This window comes from Balaenoptera borealis (genome assembly GCF_965194805.1).
Source record: "Balaenoptera borealis genome assembly, chromosome: 3".
NCBI classification, from domain to species: Eukaryota; Metazoa; Chordata; class Mammalia; order Artiodactyla; family Balaenopteridae; genus Balaenoptera; species Balaenoptera borealis.
Genome location: NC_138866.1, coordinates 80560321 through 80582879, shown reverse-complemented (window position 1 = coordinate 80582879; position 22559 = coordinate 80560321). Strand labels below are relative to the sequence as shown.

The 22559-nt window shown below is 36.4% G+C and overlaps 1 long non-coding RNA gene across 3 annotated transcripts in view; it reads left to right on the top strand.

Annotated features, from left to right (window-relative positions):
* The window catches only part of LOC309625496, a 764549-nt gene that overhangs the window by 718574 nt on the left and 23416 nt on the right, over nucleotides 1-22559 (top strand). The window contains exon 5 of one of the 3 annotated variants that reach the window (XR_014242525.1): nucleotides 3034-3088. This is a non-coding gene — a long non-coding RNA (uncharacterized lncRNA). Of the gene's footprint in view, nucleotides 1-1841; nucleotides 4021-22559 lie in introns of those variants that run through there. The other 2 variants (XR_014242526.1, XR_014242527.1) reach the window with 2 other exon arrangements.

The following is a 22559-nucleotide window of genomic DNA, read 5'->3' as shown; positions in this document are numbered from 1 at the left end:
TCCAGTTTGTTTACCCTCAGTATCCAATTTTTCATCTAACCTTGATGATTCTACTCCAAAACCTATTTCACATGCAAACAATTCTATCTCCACTATTACCAGCATAGTCACAGCACCACCTCTGCCTTGGACAAATGTGGTGACTTCCTAACCAAACAGCCTCTTCCATTCTTTTCTTCTTTGATCCATTCTCCACACAGCAGTCATCATATTCTTTCACTGTATAATCATATCATGTCACTCTAGTGCTTAAAATCTTTCAATGGCTTCCTATCAGAAAAAAAAAAAAATCAAAATGTCCTTCCCTGGCTTATAAAGCTAACATGATCAGCCCCTTCCTATCTCTCTCACCTCATCTTCGTTCATGGTCCTATTTTCACCATGCTCAAGTCACAGTGAGCTTTCTTTCCTGTTTATCAATCATTCATGGCTTATTCATGCCTTACAAACTTTCACTAATTCATGCCTCTGCCTAGAATGCTCTTCTGTCCATCTTTTCCAACTGGCCCCTTCCTGTCATTCATCCATCAGCTTCAGTACCATCTCCTCAGAGAAGCCTTTCCAAATCAACCATGCAAGCTCCATAGAGAAAGGCCCTTATGCGTCTCATTCTTCGTTCCATCCCCAACACCTAGAACATGACTAGCACACAGTGGGTACTCAATAAATATTTTTTGAATGAGTGAATGAGCTTTATTTTTCTTAACTGTAAAGTGAACAAATTGGATTGGATAACAGCTAAGCCCTCTCTAGTTCAATCATGTTAAGTATGGGTAGGTCACCAGTAATTTGAATTTTCATATTGAATCCACTCTATTCCAATCTGTTTCTCCATTTGAAAGGATTTTCTTTTCTAACAACAAAAGCTGTTAATAACTGATATTGCTGGGCATGATGACACCATATCTTCTTGAGATAATATTAATTATGGCTCTTTTTATTAGCCATAAGTACTAGCATCCTTTCTTTAGAGCTGTGTTGACACACATCTGCTCTTAATGTTTGATTTATTTCCATAGCAAAAAATTTACATGCCAATGTAAACAGGGATGAGAGAGGGATACATGGCATTTTATAACTGAGCATTATATGAGATTCTATACTCTATTTTTAACAGAAAAGATAAACACTTTTATTATGGCTAACACATAATACAATATATTTATGTCTCACTTTATTCTCTTTACATACATACTTTTATTTCACTGCCTCTATGTGATATATACCTATTTCAAGGTGGTGTGATTTAACTCATCTAATACAAGCTCTTAGGAACTTTTTTCTGTCTGGTTTTATGATTATTATTACCTATCATCTTTTACCATCTGAATTTCTTGAAAACTAATGAAGGCAATATGTGTATCATACTCTACTAGGTCTTAAAATGCCCATATCACCTGAAGACTTTATAATAATCCCAAATAATAGTTGTCTATGTATTTCAGAGATTTAGATGGCTAAAGTTTCCTATTTTATATTTTTATCTAATTGCCTCATTTGCCAGTCTCATCTCCTAGGTCTTCTTAAAAGAAATGATTGTCTTGTATCCTGCTTTGCTGTTTAGAGTCTTGCATAGAAGCTGAATATGCAAATGAAGAGTTAAATGTTAGAAACTAAGTGGCTTCTTTAATTTGGTTTTATTAAAACACACTTTCATTTGACATTCCAAACTAAAATTATTTTTATGTTTTATTTATAGACACAAAAGTATTAGTGCCATCATGGAATTACTTCTTATAATTCATTATGTTAAATGGTGGCTATAATTATAGACACATCCCAGTGTATTTTGCAACTGCTTCCTTTTTTTATTTTTTATTTATTTATTTATTTTTGCATAGATGCTGGTCCATACTCCAGAGTTAAGGAAAAGGCTTGTATTTTTTGGTCACCTTTCAATGGATCTTTTCTGCAACATTTTCCCGGGGTGAGAAGTAGTCACTCTCAAGCATACAGGGCCTGTGACCTCATCCTATGATGATTTAATGTTACTTACATGAAGGCAAATCTTACACCAAATATCGCATGGGCCCATATATGGAAAACATGAACACATTGTCATTATCATTCGATAGTTGATAGTTACAGGGAAATATAAACAAACAACACTTCCCTTTTTGGGAAAATATAACTTTTAAGCCCCATTCCATTTATCTACATCAATATTTGTAGAAGTAAGTATCTTACAGAACCACCCACATAGTTATTTGTTGATCTATTCCTGTAGTCTATCAATCTTTTTTCAATTCTGGGTTCACGGCTAGAGTGGTGTAGCAGCGTATATTGCATCTCTATGATAATTTAATTTAACTGCAGTGTGCTAGGGTCTAGATTGCTCCTCTTAGCAGCCAGAGGTGACCGCAAACAGTGCCAGGGCCTAGATTGTTGTCAGCAATAATTACTGGCTAAAGAGAGCTTTGAAAGGATATGACATTCTACAGAAATATCCAGCAATAAGAGTCAGAGTGTATAAGGATACATATATGGGTATTTTAACAAAACCACAAATTTCTTTGTCAAAACAGTTCATAATTGATTAGCCGACGAAGTCTCTAAACTGCATGCATCTTTGTATAAGTCTGTATGGTATCTGTTTGCTCCAGGCATGTTTCCTTAATGGGTTTATATATACTGATAATCTGAAAATGAAGTAAATGGCTGGGCTAAATACGACAGTACAAATGGAAAGGAGGGGAAAAAAAGAAATTTTGCTCATATATTTTCTCTTTTTTCTACTCATACAAAAGTAAATTCAAGTTTAAAAATCAAAGGAAAGAAATAAATGGCTCTTCTCCCTTTAATTACCACATTTAGAAAGAACTGTAAGTACACACACCATTTCAGCAAATGGTGCTGGATCTGAGTGATGCCATATGATGCTGAACTAAAACGCTTGTCTGAGAAAGTGCTCTTTAGTCATGTACTGGCTTTCTCAGCCCTTATTTCTGTGAAATAGGAGTCAAAAGAAAATGATAGGAACCCCAACACCATGACTGCAATAACATTCTTTTTTTTCTTCTTCTTCTTGTTTAGGTTGGCATTGTCAGAGAATAATTATCCATGAGGGGAAAAAAAGTCAACTATTTGGGTAAGTTAGTAAATATATAGGTGGTTACAGAAACAAATTTATTATCATATGTGTTTGCATTAGATACAAAATAATGTCGAATGCTCCATCCTAGTGGTGCTGCTTAGCAATGGCACACTGAGGGCTGTGGGATTTTTGAAGCAATTTTGCTTTAATGATAAGAACTAGTGGAATGCTTACACAATCCATTTGAGAAGGGGAAGAATGAAATTAGTAACAAGACTATTTTGGACATTAAGAAAAGATTATGGGACTTCCCTGGTAGCTCAGTGGTTAAGAATCCGCTTGCCAGTGCAGGGGACATGGATTTGAGCCCTGGTCCGGGAAGATCCCACATGCCGCGGAGCAACTAAGCCCATGTGCCACAACTACTGAGCCTGTACTCTAGAGCTAGAGCCCGCAAGCCACAACTACTGAGCCCACATGCTGCAACTACTGAAGCCCATGTGCCTAGAAGCCCATGCTCCGCAACAAGAGAAGCCACCGCAATGAGAAGCCCGCACACTACAAAGACGAGTAGCCCCCTCTTGCCACAACTAGAGAAAGCCCACGCACAGCAATGAAGACCCAACGCAGCCAAAAAATTAATTAATTAATTAATTAAAATAAAGATTATGTCTGAAAAATTTTATCTTAGTGTGAAATTTTTCTAACAGCATTGTCTCAAACAAAATAAAAGAAGAGGAAATCAGAAACCTGTGCGATGGTCTACTAGTTTGTCCTTCAGAAGCCCCAGGTCCTGATAACAGAAGCATATTCTCTGACAAAGGACATTATCATACTCTTCCCCTTCCTGGAACAGCACACACCACCTACCCCAATGTGGTTATTGCCTCATAGTTATGAGAAACCTCAGGATTGTAAGGGACTTCAACTTTCACCTTGTTAAGTGCTCAAACTCTCATTCCAGTGTAAATATGAAGAAATTCTTTTTTTTTTTTTTTTAAAGGTCTATTTTTTTAAATTTTATTTATTTATGGCTGTGTTGGGTCTTCGTTTCTGTGCGAGGGCTTTCTCTAGTTGCGGCAAGTGCGGGCCACTCTTCATCGCGGTGCGCGGGCCTCTCACTATCGCGGCCTCTCTTGTTGCGGAGCACAGGCTCCAGACGCGCAGGCTCAGTAGTTGTGACGCACGGGCTTAGTTGCTCCGCGGCATGTGGGATCTTCCCAGACCAGGGCTCGAACCCGTGTCCCCTGCATTGGCAGGCAGATTCTCAACCACTGCGCCACCAGGGAAGCCCAGAAATTCTTTTTTTTATGCCTACGATCTTTTATTCCTTTGTCTACTCTCTGAGAAGGCTTTAATAGTAAGGGAGTTCACAGAACTCCCAAAAGGAGTTATTTCAAACCATATATTCCTCACTTGAAGTATTTACTAACTGGTCTTTACCAAAGACAGCATATATCTATCACACACTAACTTGCATGTTTCCTACTGATTTCATGAATATATATCTTGTTTCCCCAGTTACATTGTAAATTCATCAATGATAAAGTCTATGTCTCATACATAAGCCACAGTATCCCAAAAAACATCTGCAAATATGAGTCTTTGGCACCTGGAAAGTGCCCATAAATACTTGGGGTTTGATAATGTAACTGTGACTATTTGTTATGCATAAGGGCAGAATATACATCTCAGTAATGATAATTTTTATTTATTCATTTATTTATACCACAAACTACTGAATCTTAGGTTCTATCCACAGGCATAGACTGATTAAAGAAGGTATTGTCCTGCTCTCAGTCATAAATAGTTACAATGTCTTAGGATAGGAGCTACCATCCAAATCTGTATGAGGTTCAGATAAAGAAGTAATTGATAGAAGTAGAGGCTTGAGTTGGTTCTTAAAGAATATGTTCAAAAGGTAGAAGGTGATGGGAAGAATTTTCAAGGCAGAGGGAAAAGTAATAATTGGTGTAGCTGGAATATAGTGAGTGTTCGAATTGTAGAAGATGGAGTTAAAGAGGGAAGTGTTTGAAAATGTAAACACACTCTACCCCACAGACTGTTTCATTCTTCAGAAATTTCCTTGGGTGCTGCCTCCAGCACCAACCTCCTCATTTTACCTCATCTCCACGGCAGACTTTTCCCTTCAGATTCAGTTCTAAAAGCTCTTCATCTATCCCTGAGCACACTTGCATCTAGGACACAAACAGTAGCTCCCCTTGGTTCTTTTACCCAGGATCATGGGACAGATTCAGAAGACCCCAGCTCAGGAAAGAGCCCAAGCCTCCCCCTCATCCACTTACACCAACAAGAGCCTAGATGGTGAACTTGGCTGGGGAAGTTTTATATGCCTTGCTAAGGAGTTTGTACTTTATCCTTTAGCTTAGGCACTAGGGTTCCATTGTTATACTTTGTTCAGAAAGTGAAAAGATGAACATTTAATAGGCTATAACTAGAATGGCATTAAATCTAAATCATAACCTTTGATTCCTATTATGGTCTTCTGAGAATAAAGAGAATGATTAAGTTAAATCATTAATCCAGGTAAACATTTGATCCATTGTTGTTTAGATATTGGAACGAGCATGTGAATCAAGTCTTGGAAACCTGCCAATATTCTACTCTGCAGATTTTAGCAGTACTCAGAGAACCATTTTCCTGATATCCATATGTCATTACACATGGGTGATTTATTAATCATCAGATGTATTTTAAAATACTGCACATACACTGATTATAATGTGCCCAATAATCATGTACTACAGTGCATGATTTATGTTACAGATTTCTCTATTTAACATTGGGATTTTTTTTTTTCTGGAGGCAATCTCTTCAGAAAAGTTTGGCTTCATGATTCTGCTGTTTTGTAGTGGATAAAGGAGATTTACATTATAATCCTAAGAAAGGGAGATGTTTTTCTTATCCCAGCTAACAATCATTTCAGTCGTTGGTGAAGCACTGTCTCCTATTGAACTTCAAGTTCAGTTCCACTTTTCAGCAATCATAGTCAATCTATAAAGATGGTACTCCTTCAGGAAAGTATACAAGTATAACTAGGGCAACAATGTTTAGGTAAAGGTAAAGGCTCTTCATGCCTGCTGCATATGGTGGTACACGTTGTACGCCAGCCAGCTCCAGGGAGAACAAGTCATAGTAATCATAGATTTCTTTACTGATTAGGACTCTTGTTCTGGAAGATAAGAAAATGTCTTGAGGAAAGATAGGCTTCCTTTAATGTACAAAAATATGCCAGATAGACTAGCAGCACCTAAGTGCAAGAGATGAAATTTTACTGAATTTATAAATTTGTACTATTTCTTCTTCATTCCCAAATCCATGAATAATGTTATAGTAACTTTAAAAAGGACACAAAACCAAAAGTGCTTGGAAAGTTTAAAGGATGTTGAAGGAGGCTGAAATTGAAAGTAAGTTAAACAGCAGTAATACTTAAGAATTAGAATGGAAAGACAAAAATATGAAACTAAACACAAGTTCAAAAGAAAAAAAATCATTATACAAATATGATTAAAGGGTTAAGAACCACAATTACCTTGAAGACAGAAAAGCCCAACCCTCTGATTATCACTAACTGTACCTTTACTAGTAAAACTGAACTGAGAATGGTCAGAAACCCAGATCATGCATTAGTGATTTAACTGAGTGTTCAGAGTGTCCAAGTCTATATATTGTCTTGAGATCCAGCCTCACCGGGAGAGATCATAAGTCTTTTAAACTTTGAGAAGCACCACTGTCCCTCCATGTATAGTAGGGAAAACACCAGCTTGGAGCAAAGCACCTTGGAAGTTGGGGATACAGTGCAGCTCTGTGGAAAGGAGTATTAAAGCAACAGTTGTCTTGATGGTCAGAGTTAAAAGACCTCTATAGAAAGACTTCACTTTTTTATTCTTTCTCTTCATGGTTTTATTTATTTTTTAGAGTAAGCAAATGGGGAAAAAAGGAAAATTATATTGGCAGAGGGCTGACCTCTATTTTATATAATTTGCAGCTAAAAAGCTTACAGGCTAAAACATGTAAATATATGCAGATCTGAGATCAAGACCTCAGAAGGGAAACAGCCAAGCAAGATTGAAGAGAATGTGGGCCATACATAGGAAAACCACTGAGGCTCTTAGCAACCTGGAAACCTGAAATGAATTATTATCTGGGTCCTATTGTGACCTACTTAATATCCTGGCAGCATGTTGGCATAAGGAGAAATTTGGGGCTGCAGGAATTGCTTATTTACTTGACCTTGAAGATACACAAACCAGTAGGATGTCTGCAGATTCAGCCCAGTGAGCAGATACTGCAGTAGTTACAGGGCAATCACATCACGGAAAGATGACTCACCGAGTGTCATGGACAAAAGTGGCGTGAGCCCGTGCCCTCTGCTGAGTTTCTCTTTCACTGAAATATTCTGTATCTAAATTGTAACCATTTCTGGTAAGAGCAGTAGAGGAAAAAAAAATAAAGCGAAATGTATACCACCAATGTTCTTACTTGTTTTTTAAAAAATTATTTTATAATGAGAAGAGAAACAGAGCATGAATTTCAGATTAAAGTTAGAATGAGAAATCGGTTGCTTTGAATAAAAGAACAATACATTTCTTTAAACACTGCATTTCTTTAAACTGTAGGTGAATGGAAACAGGGGAGATATTTGTAGCAAGGTAGAGAAAAGCAACATGATACTCCCTCAAACCTCAAGAATTCTCATCAACAGATTCTGGCCACATTAAAGGGCTGGAATGATCCCAAGAGACCATCGATTTTAACTGTTGGGGTTTACAGATGAGAAACACAAGGAACAAAATCATGATACGCTTCAACGTCCCAGAAAAGAACTTGACTCTCCAAATGCTCAGAATTACCCCACGCTGCTCCCTGCAGCAAATGTCCTGTCAAAGCCTCCTTAAACGTAAATCTTTTCTCATGGCACTATGGATCAGTGGAGTTCTGAGCAAGGAGAGCTGAGGTAAAGGTCTGAGGTCTCTTAGCTTCCTTTTCCTCTTTTGAGGAAGAGTCTGTTGAAGGGCCAAGTTATGCCCAGCACTTCAGTCAAAGCAGACATGAGTCATAGTTGAAACTGGATCCTACACTTAACTTTGCTTGTGTACATCTGGCTTATAATATATGTCTCACAAATGGACTCCTTCAGAAGAGTCAAAACCTGAGATGCCATGATTGATGGAAAATTCCAAGTACCCAATTAACACGAATGAGGAAGTTATCAAATGTGAAAACTTTAGGTGAATTAACTGCCATCCGTATGTTATGATGTGGTGAATACTGGGCACCTGGAGTTTTATTAATAAGCAGCTAATGGAACAGATGGAACTGGTAACAACAAGTTCAATCCCCACTAATGTGTAAAACAAGCCTAAGCCAAAACCAGGAGATCTGTAGGCGTCAGACCCTATGACCTACAATAGGAAGCATCCTTAACTCATAGATGTTTTACCAGAAAGACACACACCAACCAGCTCACAATGTTTTCATAAGACAGGAACCTCAGCGTTGAACCACTCCAAGCATTACTCTTTTATCTTGACTGTCACAAGTGCATCTCAGGACATGTACTGTCTAGAGAATTATCCAAGTCAGTGGTGGTTACCTGTACTTAGCAAAATAAGCAGGCAGTGGAAGGCAATGGTTGTGCTAAGTTTTGTAACAGTACAGCAAATTCTTGTATGTGGCACAGGTATTACATATAACTGGATATACATTTTTTCATCAGAAAAGCTTTCTATTACAAAGATTTCTTTTAAATACAAAATTAGACGTATCTGTGGCCAAAATAAATGGCTGCCTATAAGGAGTAATTTTAAAGATCCCAAAACATCTTCCAAACAAAGGATTGCCACTATTGCCTGAAATTCTTCCATGAAAGGTTTCTTGCATTAGGTATTGCCCTCTTTTGTGATATGGTTTTTTTCCCCAGAATGATAGCATGCGCAATATCCTATAAGTCAATGGCAAATATTCACACAAAGATGTTAGTGTCTTTCCAACAAATAGCTACAACGGAGAGAATTTTTGTGAAGAGGGAGAAGAAGACAGAAAGGTTCTGATCCTAGTCCAATGCATAATGGGAACCACATGGACTGGTGACTCTGAACAGCCATAGCGCAGAGTTAGTGGATTCAGAGAAGGGCATAAAAGAACTCCAACTGAACGCTTGCACTTCCTCAAAATTGCTATGTGCTTTTTTGCAGTCAGTCTTTGCACATGTTGTTCTCTCCTGTGGAAGGCTCTTTCACCCATACCACTTTTTCCTCATTTTTCCTGGCTAACTGAGTACGTTTCAAGATTAGAGAAATTATCTTATTCTTTTACTCTTATTGCAATGAATAGAATATTATATATGCTTAATAATTTTTCAAATGAGAAATTGGAGTTAGGAAGATAACTAGGATCAAACCCACTTAGTTCACAGTTTTGCCTTGGGCCACCCTAATTAAATGAAACTATTTTCCTAATGTGTTATGCCATTAAGTTGAAAGTACATTTGGCTAGAAAAAAATATTACCAATCAATATGATTACATCAATGCTGCTGTGCCTATCTTGGAATATCATGATATTATTAAAACAAATTTCTTAAAGGTAAGAACTTATCAGTATGATAAGTTTTCTAGTTCATATTATGTAAACACTTTGTAGGGGAAATCTCTGAGAATTTCTAATTTTTTTATTAACCCAAAACTCCCCCAATTCTAACTTTGCCCTTGTGAAAATTATTTTTGTCCAAATTTCTTAGTTTCCTTTCAAATCTCTTAATTCAGGATTTAAAAAATATATGTACTTGTCAAGAAGAGGTAAAATACATACAAAAAGATTAGAGACCACAAGCTTCTATGAAGGCCAAGCAAGTGTCTGTTGAGATATGTGCTGCTCTCCTGATAATGAACCTCTACTTTAAAAGAGGGCTAAAAATCCTTAACAGAAACTCTCCAGTAATTAAGCAGCACCCAGCAACAAATGAGCACAGGCAGCTTGCGGGATCTAGGTTCACAAGCCCAGGGTCGGGCTGAAGCTCCTGCAGTGGGAGCTCCAAGTCCAAACCACTGGACTAACAGAGAACCTCAGACCCCAGGGAATATTCATGGGAGTGTGGTCTCACGGAGTTCCTCATCTCAGCACCAAGACCCAGCTCTACCCAATAGCCTACAAACTCCAGTGTTGGAAGCCTCAGGCCAAACAACCAGTAAGACAGGAACACAATCCCACACATTAAAAAAATTTTTTTTTAATTAAAAAAAATGAGACAGCAAAAAAACATGTCACAGATGAAGGAGAAAGGTACAAGACCAAATAAATGAAGAGGAAATAGGCAATCTACCTGAAAAAGAATTCAAAGTAATGATATTAAAGATGATCCAGAATCTCAGAAATAGAATGGAGGCACGGATTGAGAAAATACAAGAAATGTTTAACAAAGATCTAGAAGAACTAAAGAATGAACAAACAGAGATGAACAACACAATAACTGAAATGAAAAATACACTAGAAGGAATCAATAACAGAATAACTGAGGCAGAAGAACGGATAAGTGAGCTGCAAGACAAAATGGTGGAAATAACTGCCAAGGAGCAGAATAAAGAAAAAAGAATGAAAAGAATGGAAGACCATCTCAGAGACCTCTGGGACAACACTAAACTCACCAACATTCGAATTATAGGGGTCCCAGAAGAAGAAGAGAAAAAGAAAGGGTTTGAGAAAGTATTTGAAGAGATTATAGTTGAAAACTTCCCTAACCTGGGAAAGGAAATAGTCACCCAAGTCCAGGAAGCACAGAGAGTCCCATACAGGATAAAACCTAGGAAAAACACACCAAGACACATACTAATCAAACTACCAAAAATTAAATACAAAGAAAAAATACTAAAAGCAGCAAGGGAAAAACAAAAAAAAATAGCATACAAAGAAATCCCCGTAAGGTTATCAGCTGATTTTTCAGCAGAAACTCTGCAGGCCAGAAGGGAGTGGCAGGATATACTTAAAGTGATGAAAGAGAAAAACCTACAACCAAGATTACCCAGCAAGGATTTCATTCAGATTCGTGGAGAAATCAAAAACTTTTCAGACAAGCAAAAGCTAAGAGAATTCAGCAGCACCAAACCAGCTTTACAACAAATGCTGAAGAAACTTCTCTAACCGCAAAACACAACAGAAGAAAAAGACCCATAGAAACAAACCCAAAACAATTAAGAAAATGGCAATAGGAACATAAGTATCGATAATAACCTTGAATGTGAATGGATTAAATGCCCCAACCAAAAGACACAGACTAGCTGAATGCATACAAAAACAAGACCCATATATATGCTGTCTACAGGAGACCCACTTCAGACCTAGGGACACATATACACTAAAAGTGAAGGGATGGAAAAAGATATTCCATGCAAATGGACATCAAAAGAAAGCTGGAGTAACAATACTCATATCAGATAAAATAGACTTTAAAAAAAGACTGTTACAAGAGATAAGGAGGGACACTACATAATGATCAACCCAAGAAGACATAACAATTATAAATGGTTATGCACCCAACATAGGAGCACCTCAATACATAAGGCAAATGCTAACAACCATAAAAGGAGAAATCGACAGTAACACAATAATAGTAGGGGACTTTAACACCGCACTTACACCAATGGACAGATCATCCAAACAGAAAATAAATAAGGAAACATAAGCTTTAAATGACACAACAGACCAGATAGATCTAACTGATATTTATAGAACATTCCACCCAAAAGCGGCAGAATACACTTTCTTCTCAACTGCACATGGAACGTTCTCCAGGATAGATCACATCTTGGGACAAAATCAAGCCTCGGAAAATTTAAAAAATTGAAATCATATCAAGCATCTTTTCTGACCACAACACTATGAGATTGGAAATCAATTACAGGGAAAAAAACTGTAAAAATCACAAATACATGGAGGATAAACAGTGCACTACTAAATAACCAAGAGATCACTGAAGAAATCGAAGAAGAAATTAACAAATAAATAGAAACAAATGACAATGACAACACGATGACCCAAAACCTATGGGATGCAGTAAAAGCAGTTCTAAGAGGGAAGTTTATAGCAATACAGTCTCACCTCAAGAAACAAGAAAAATCTCAAATAAACAATCTAACCCTACATTTAAAACAACTAGGGAAAGAAGAACAAAGAAAACCCAAAATCAGTAGAAGGAAAGAAATCATAAAGATCAGAGCAGAAATAAATGAAATAGAAAAGAAGAAAACAATAGCAAAGATCAATAAAACTAAAAGCTGGTTCTTTGAGAAGATAAACAAAATTGATAAACCCTTAGCCAGACTCATCAAGAAAAAAGGGAGGACTTCTCTGGTGGCACAGTGGTTGAGAATCTCCTTGCCAATGCAGGGGACATGGGTTCGAGCCCTGGTCTGGGAAGATCCCACATGCTGCGGAGCGACTAGCCCTGTGAGCCACAATTGCTGAGCCTGCACGTCTGGAGCCTGTGCTCCGCAACAAGAGAGGCCGCGATAGTGAGAGGCCCGCACACCGCGATGAAGAGTGGCCCCCGCTTGCCGCAACTAGAGAAAGCCCTCGCACAGAAACGAAGACCCAACACAGCCATAAATAAATAAATAAAATTTAAAAAAAAAAAAGAAAAAAAGGGAGAGGATGCAAATCAATAATATTTGAAATGAAAAAGGAGAAATCAAAACACACTGCAGAAATACAAAAGATTACAAGAGACTACTAAAAAAACTATATGCCAATAAAATGGACAACCACAAAGAAATGGACAAATTCTTGGAAAGGTACAATTTTCCAAGACTGAACCAGGAAGAATTAGAAAATATAAACAGACCTATCGCAAGTAATGAAATTGAAACTGTAATTTAAAATCTTCCAATAAACAAAAGTCCAGATGGCTTCACAGGCGAACTCTATCAAACATTTAGAGAAGAGCTCACACCGATCCTTCTCAAACTCTTCCAAAAACTTGCAGGGGGAGGAACACTCCCAAATTCATTCTACGAAGCCATGATCACCCTGATACCAAAACCAGACAAAGATGTCGCAAAAAAAGAAAATTATAGACCAATATCACCGATGAACATAGATGCAAAAATCCTCAACAAAATACTAGCAAACAGAATCCAACAGCACATTAAGAGTATCATACACCAAGATCAAGTGGGATTTATCCCAGTGACGCAAGGATGCTTCAATATACGCAAATCAATCAATGTGATACACCACAGTAACAAATTAAGGACTAAAAACCATATGATCATCTCAATAGATGCAGAAAAAGCTTTTGACAAAATTCAACACCAATTTATGATAAAAACTCTCCAGAAAATGGGCATAGAGGGAACCTACCTCAACATAATAAAGGCCATATATGACAAACCCACAGCAAGCATCATACTCAATGGTGAAAAACTGAAACATTTCCACTAAGATCAGGAAAAACACAAGGATGTCCACTCTCACCACTCTTATTCAACATAGTTTTGGAAGTCCTAGCCATGGCAATCAGAGAAGAAAAAGAAATAAAAGGAATACAAATTGGAAAAGAAGAAGTAAAACTGTCACTGTTGGCAGATGACATGATACTATACATAGAAAATCCTAAAGATGCCACCACAAAACTACTAGAACTAATCAATGAATTTGGTAGGGTTGCGGAATACAAAATTAATGCACAGAAATCTCTGACATTCCTATACATCAACAATGAAAAATCAGAAAGAGAAATTAAGGAAACACTTCCATTTACCATTGCAACAGAAAGAATAAAATACCTAGGAATAAAACCTGCCTAAGGGGGCGAAAGTCTTGTACTCAGAAAACTATAAAACAATGATGAAAGAAATCAAAGATGACATAAACAGATGGAGAAATATACCATGCTCTTGGATTGGAAGAATCAATACTGTGAAAATGACTATACTACCCAAAGCAATCTACAGATTCAATGCAATCCCTATCAAACTACCAATGGCATTCTTCACAGAATTAGAACAAAAAATTTTACAATTCGTATGGAAACACCAAAGACCCCGAATAGCCAAAGCAATCTTGAGAAAGAAAAACGGAGCTGGAGGAATCAGGCTCCCTGACTTCATACTATCCCACAAAGCTACAGTAATCAAGATGGTATGGTACTGGCACAAAAACAGAAATATAGATCAATTTCTGGATAGAGTGCCCAGAGGAGGCAAGAACGTAAAATGGAGAAAAGACAACCTCTTCATTAATTGGTGCTAGGAAAAGTGGACAGCTACATGTAAAAGAATGAAATTAGAACACTCCCTAACATCATACACAAAAATAAGCCCAAAATGGATTAAAGACTTAAATGTAAGACCAGACACTATAAAACTCCTAGAGGAAAACATAGGGAAAACTCTCTTTGACATAAACCACAGCAAGATCTTTTTTAACCTACCTCCTAGAGTAACGGAAATAAAAACAAAAATAAACAAATGGGACTTAATTAAACTTAAAAGCTTTTACACAGCAAAGGAAACCATAAAGAAGACAAAAAGACAACCCTCAGAATGGGAGAAAATATTTGCAAATGAAACAACAGACAAAGGATTAATCTCCAAAATATACAAACAGCTCATAGAGCTCAATGTCAAAAAACCAAACAATCCAGTTAAAAAATGGGCATTAGACCTAAACAGACATTTCACCAAGGAAGACATACAGATGGCCAAGAGGCCCGTGAAAAGATGTTCAACATCACTAATTATTAGAGAAATGCAAATCAAAGCTACAATGAAGTATCACCTCATCCTGGTCAGAATGACCATTATCAAAAAATCTAGAAACAATAAATGCTGGAAAGGGTGCGGTGAAAAAGGAACCCTCCTGCACTGTTGGTGGGAATGTAAATTGATACAACCACTATGGAAAACAGTATGGAGGTTCCTTAAAAAACTAAAAATAGAACTACCATACGACCCAGCAATCCCACTACTGGGCATATACCCTGAGAAAACCATAATTCAAAAAGACACATGCACCCCAATGTTCATTGGAGCTCTATTTACAATAGCCAGGACATGGAACCAACCTAAGTGTCCATCGACAGATGAATGGATAAAGAAGATGTGGCACATATATACAATGGAATATTACTCAGCCATAAAAAGAAACGAAATTGAGTTATTTGTAGTGAGGTGCCTGGACCTAGAGTCTGTCATACAGAGTGAAGTAAGTCAGAAACAGAAAAACAAATACAGTATGCTAATGCATATGTATGGAATCTAAAAAAAAGAAAAAAATGGTACTGATGAACCTAGTTGCAGGGCAGAAATAAAGAGGTAGACATAGAAAATGGACTTAAGGACATGGGGTGGGAGGGCGAAGCTGGGACAAAGTGAGAGTAGTATCGACATGTGTACACTACTGAATGTAAAATAGTTGGCTGGTGGGAAGCAGCAGCATAGCACAGGGAGATCGGCTTGGTGCTTTGCGATGACCTAGAGGGGTGGGAGAGGGAGGATGGGAGGGAGGCTCAAGAGGGAGGGGATATGGGTACATGTGCATGCATATGGCTGATTCGCTTTGTTGTGCAACAGAAACTAACGCAGTATTGTGAAGCAATTATACTCCAATAACGATCTATTCAAAAAAAATCATCTTTCAATTAAGTAAATCTCTGTTAAGTGAGTGAAGGTTGGGCACTTAAGAAAAATAAAGAGGTACTTTGCTCTTCATCTATCTAAAGGAATGCAGGAATAAAGGGAAAAAGTAGAGAGGATAAAAAAGGAAGAGAGGGGCCCAACCTACTACAGAAGGACATTTTCATTTGTAGTTAGGAGTCATGAGACTTAAGAAGATGGGGGAATAATCTCAGATACAAACTTACTGGAAGGTGATTTTACAATGTGAACGAAAGCCTTCAAAGTCTGCATACATTTTGATTCAATAATTCCACTTCTAGGAACTTATCCCAACAAAATTATCAAACAAGTGTGTTCAGATTTATGTATATGGATGTTCTTTGATATTTTGTTTATTATAGTTAAAAAAATGTGTTTGGTTAAATAAATGATATTCCATAATGATACAGATATATATTTATTGAATAGAAAAATTTGGGGTACTTTTTGTTATGTAAAAAAGCAGATTATAAAGTGATATATATAGTACAATCCCATTTTCTAATACGCTTTTGTATATTTTATATATTTTCCTGGGACTATTTCTCACATATATGTATGTCTATGTATGTATAAAGGAAACTTTAAAAAATCTATTATAGATATTAAACTCAGAGAAACATATAATGATAATGATGATTATATTTGCCTTTAATGCTGACAACACTATTTTTACTACTTCAGTTTTTATTCAAAACTAGAACAAGGCAATAATGATTTTGCTGTGAAACTTTTCCTCCAAGTACTTCTCTCAGACTTTGCTATTATTTACCACATCTTCTGAGACATGACTACAAATCGTTTTCCAACTCGGGAATACACAAACACCTCAAACTAATATGTAAAACAGATTGTTCCCTCATTCCATAGTTAACAATTGGGAAGAATTATTGGTATTATAAATAATATTCAATTGAAAGTTTAGAACAGATATGGCTCTGCCTGAGTAGTTTATTGGAAAATCATTTGTTTCATATCAGTTTTGGCATCGAGTATTCAATATAAATTATGTAGTTATAGCCCAGTTTATTGTATTTCTGTTTGTTCCACTGTGTATATATGTGTCTTAGGCTTTAAAAAGGTAATTTGTGCCCTCAAAATGTATTATATAACAAATTGTGATTCACGCAAATCACTTTGATTTGTTTTCCAAAAATGTGGTCTGCTTCAATTAATCAGTTGCTATTCATTTCGTATGTTTCAATTGCACTCACAACAAAAGCTCCAGTGGGTTATCACTTACATGGGGGGCTGGCCTCCAGAGGGCATAAAAGGCACAACAATCAGACATTAGACCAAGCATACAATTATAGTGTGTGTCCCCACCAATTCCAATAAATCACACATCACATTATCTTGGACTCCCCGCTCTCTGAAGTTCTCTGTTACCCGAGCCACGTACCTGCTGTAATCACAGCGTTCTGCTGTGCGTGGGTGCACAGCTCTCAACCTGCTGAGACCTATTCCATGACTCCCATTGTGCAGCAGGAGTCAGCCAAGCAGATTGCTATATCTGTGTTCTGCAGCCTGCCTCTCACGATAAATAGTAGCGCAAAATGCTGTACTCCTGTGCACGGACTTTGTTTAGGAAAGAAGGGAAGCAAAAGCCACATGGCAACTGCATTTGTGCTTAGACATGGATGGTGTGCAATATTTTCCTGTAACTTTTATTACTCGAAATGTAAAAATGACATAGCAAGAGATGTTATAAATTAACTATAGAAAATGTTCTCTTTTATAAAGGTTTTACTTTAATTATGGGATATCTTCAAGTATAATTACCACCCATGCTTTTAGTTACGTGTCACATTGTCTCAATCCTGTACCACAGGATGAACTAATAATAATGGACTGGGATTAGCATTTTATAAGAGGTATATTATTATTTATTTTCCTAGCAATAACAGGGTACTTAGTGTCATCTAAAATAGAGGGCATTATTAAACCCAAACCACTTTTCTGTGCCAGCTGTTTATAAACCACATATGAATAGTTCTAAAATACAGGGTGCTGAAATGACTAATTGTACTGAGTAGGTACTCATTAGGAGAAAAACTGCCCACAAAGAGAAGATTTATATATGGAGTTCTAATGTTACTTCGTCAGCCATTGCCAACTTACTCTGATGACAATGATATAAGATCGTACTTGAGCATATTTCTTTTGGGGCCAATTACCATGGAAATAATTAAAGGTCAGAAGAATGTAGTATTAGACATATTTCCACCATGTAAGGATATTGAATCTGAATTGGGCTATGGGAGACCTCAGGAGAGTAGACAAAATAACAGGATGCCAATCATATGGCATATAACTCTGTGATCTTTTTACATGGTTGACTATCAGTAAGACACACCTCAATTCCACCAAGGTAAAGGTCACAAATAATAGCTGGTATTTCAAAGGGAAACTCTCAACTTTGACATTGTTGCCATTGCATGTTTGCAATTCTAATCTGCTGTCCTCATTCTTCTAATTTAATATGCTACAGAAAGAAAAAGAAAATGAAAGTGAATGAACATTTATTTATTGAGTTCCTACTATGTTATTAGTAATCAGAAATGTACCTATGGCATTGAACACCATAATCACAACAAATCTGTGAAAGATGACAATCTCCATTTGAGCCAATAGAGGGTCAAAGAAGATAAGTAACAATACAAGTTTGTAGTCAAGCCTTAGTGTTCCAGAGTCAGATTTCCCTCTTTGCTTTACTATGGAAAAGAAACACTTAGCTATAACCCACGATGAAACATTTCTTTTATTTCTTTTATTTTATCTATAAAATATCTTTCTTTGTGAAAGACAGAAATAAAACATATTATTTTAAATGATGTCCTTATCTCCAGTTTCTGTTAGGAAAGGAAGTTGCAATAGAACACTGTGGTAGGCTGAATAATGGCCCCCCAAAGATGTTCATGTCCTAATCTCTGAAACCTGTGAATATGTTACCATATATGGGGAAGAGACATTTCATATGTGATTAAGTTAAGGATGTTGAAATGAGAAGATTATCCTGAATTATCCTGGTGGGTCCAATGGTAATCATAAGGGTCCTTGTGACTAGAAGGATGGAAAAGCGTTAGAGCAATAGTAGGACTTGTGAAACAGAAACAGGAGTTGGAGTGGTGCTCTTTGAAGATCACTTCGGAAGAAGGAGCCAGGAGCCAAGGAAAGCAGGTAGCTTCTAAAAACTGGAAGAGACAAGGAAATAAATTTTCCCCTAGAGCCTCCAGAAGGCATGCAGCCTTATTGAGACCTAATTTTATCTCTGTAAAACTCATTTCAGACTTCTGACCTTCAGAACTGTAAAATAATAAATTTAGTTCAAGATACTAAGTTTGTGGCAATTTTTGTAGTAATAATAAGAAACTAATACAGCCATCATCCCCACCTTAAATATAATCAAAACAAAACAGACAAAAGTACAAAAGAAGAGTTTTTCAGAGTATCAGAGAGCTAATGATTTAAAAAAAAAAAAAAAAAACCCTGAGGGAATTAAATTTTAAAATGGACAAGTCTTGGGGAATTCCCTGGTGATCCAGTGGTTAGGACTCCATGCTTCCACTGCCAGGGGCCACGTTCAATCCCTGGTTGGGGAGCTAAGATCCCACAAACCACAAGGGGCAGTCAAATAAATAAATAAATAAAATAAAATGGACAAGTCTTTCCTAAGAGAGAATCATATGCCTGCTTCTATCGATAGAAGAACAATAGTAGTGGTAGGAGAAACTAGTCTTCCATGTGAAGGTAAAGAGAAGCCAGCTCAACTTTTAACAAGCTATAAGTAGCTACTGTGGGTTAGTATGACAGATTACAGACCCAAGGAGCCCCAGTCACAGAGAGAATGTGCACCCACCCACAAACTCTCCTCTACGAAACCATCACTAAGTGCATCTGGACAGCATGCTAAAGGCTGGGAGCAAGAAGAGAGAACAGGACTCCTCTGGCACACAAAAACCTTCACCAAAGCACAAGGCAGAGGACACCAACAGCTGCAGGCTGGGGGACAGTGGGAGAGTTGCACAGGATTTTCACTGGGTCTTTCACTGATTTCAAGGCAGTAGCCCACTGAAGGCTGGGAGTAGCATGGGAAAACTGAAGAGATCCCCTGAGGTGTACCAAGGGCTTAAGGAAGCAGGATAAACAGAGCTGTCCTGAGATACAGAAAGCCAGGGCAGGTCTGGAGAGCAAAATCAACTTCCAGTAACTCAGAAAGTTGGGAATTGAGTTTTAAAGCATTGAAGTATTGCTGGAGAATTATTGGTGCTCATATCTCAGGCCCTGCTGAAAAGAAGGTGCTGATCCTCAAAGTATTTGAAGCCAGTGGCAAACCGAATCTAACTAAATCTACCACAAAGCCTATGCTCAGCACAATGACAGATGAGACTGACTCAGCACACGTTCTGGCAGTCTGACAGAGGAAGGGGACGCCCTTTGCTGGCAGTTTCTACTGTTCTTGATACAAGATGACTGCCATACAATAAAAATTACGAAACATGTGAGGAAGTAGAAAAATGTGACCAATAAGGAAAAGACAGATATAGGCTGACAGATGACCCAGATATTTTATTTAGCTAATGAGAACTTTAACTCTGATAAATGCCTTACAGAATCTAGTGAAACTTGATGCAAAAAGAGGTTGAAATTTTCAAATATATAAAACTATACAAAAGAGCTAAGTAGAAACACTATAATAATATAAGGAGTGTGAAATTCACTTACTGAGCATAAGGGCATACTGGACACAGCAGAAGAAAAGATTGGTGAACTCGAAAACAACAATAGAAATCATCCAAACAGAAATACAAAGAGAAAAGAATATTTAAACTGAATGGGGAAGCCAAGACTTGTTGAATGACATCAAATTATCTAATATATGTATAACTGGAGTTCCAGAAAGAGAACAGAGAAAGAGAGAATGGGACAGACATTTATTTTGTAGAGATAATGGCTGAGAATTTTCCAAAATTAATGAAATATATAAATCCACATATTCTAGGCATAACATCAAACTACTAGAAACAAAAGATAAAGAGAAAATCTTAAGAACAGCCAGGAAAAAAAAAGGCACAACACGTGCAAGAAAAAGAATATAGGAATGATGGCTGACTTCTCAAAAAAAAAAAAAAAAAAGGAGGCCAGTAGGCAATGGAATAACATTCTTTAAGTACTGAAGGCAATAATAGAATGCTGTATATAGCAAATATACCCCTCAGAAATAAAAGCAAAATAGACATTTCAAATAGATGAAGTCAAGAGAATTTATCTCAATAAACCTGATCTACATGAAATGTTAATGGAAATTTTTTAGTATGAAAGAAAATAATACAAGATAGAAGCCTGAATCTACAAGGAAAAAATAAAAGACCACCAGAAAGGGCAACTATGTGGCTAAATATAAAAGACTTTTTTACATATGTGTGAACATACATATGTATATGTATATATATTTAATTTTAAGACTATTGGCAATGTAAAGAAAAACTAATAACAATGTATTTAAAGTAATAAGTTATAAAAAAGTAAAGATATAACAAAAGCACAAAGAACAAGAGGGAAGTTAAATAGAATTATGCTGTTGTAAGTTTCTTACATTGTTTGCAAGGTAATATTTAAAATTCAACTGTGATAAGTTAAAGATGAATATTGTACTTTCTAGAGGATGCACTAAAAAGTAATAAAAATACTTCATTAAGGAAATAAAATTGAATTTTATTTTATAAAATATTTGACTAATCCAGAAGAAGACAGAAAAAGAGAAACAGGAAGACTGGATGGTTTAAACAGAAAATAAATACCAAGATGACAGAATTAAACCCAACCATGTAAATAATTGCATTAGATACAAATGTACTCCATGAAAAGACACAGATTTTCAGACTGGATTTAAAAGCAAGACCCAACTATAAAATGTCTTTAAAATATATACTTTAAGCACAATGAATAGATAAATAAAAACACAGATTTAGATTGATGTAAGAGTGGAAAAATCTACTGTGACTATCAGACAAAATAGACATTGACAAGAAGAGATAAAGGGACATTTTCAAATGATAAAAGGGCCAATTCACAAAAACCTAAGAATTCTAAATATATATGCACTTAATGATAGGGCTTCAAAATACATGAACCAAAAACTTATAGAACTAAAGGGAGAAATAGACAAATCCATAATGATAATTGGAGATTTTAACACCCCTCTATCAATAATTGATAGACCAATAGAACAACTACAATAAAAAGTGAGGATATACAAACTCTGAACAACACTATCAACCACATTGAACAAATTAATTTTTATAGAACATTTCACCCAACAACTTCAGAATACAAATTCTTTTGAAATGCACATGAGATAACCAAGATAGATCATATGCTGTGTCATAAAGAAGTATAAAAAACTGTCAAGAGAATGAAATCATAGAGAGTATTTCTCTGACCACAATACTATTAAATTAGAAATATGTAGAAAACTTCAAATTATTTGGAAAATAAGCTGCATACATCTAAATAACCCATGAGACAAAGAATAAACCACTAGGAAAATTTTTAAAATATTTCAAACTTAGTAATGATGAAATACAATATATAAACGTTTGTGAGATGCAGCTAAAGCAGTGCTTGAGAGAAATTTACTAATCTGAACTCCTGATTAAAGAAGAAATGTTTAAAATAAGTGACCTCAGATTTTATATTAAGAAGTTAGAAAAAGCAGAGCAAATTAATCTAAAAAAAATAGAAGGAAGAAAATAAAGATAAAAGCAGAAACCAATGAAATATAAAACAAAAAACACAGCAACTAAACAACTTGTTATTTTTTTTAAAAAAGATTAATATATTTTACAAAAT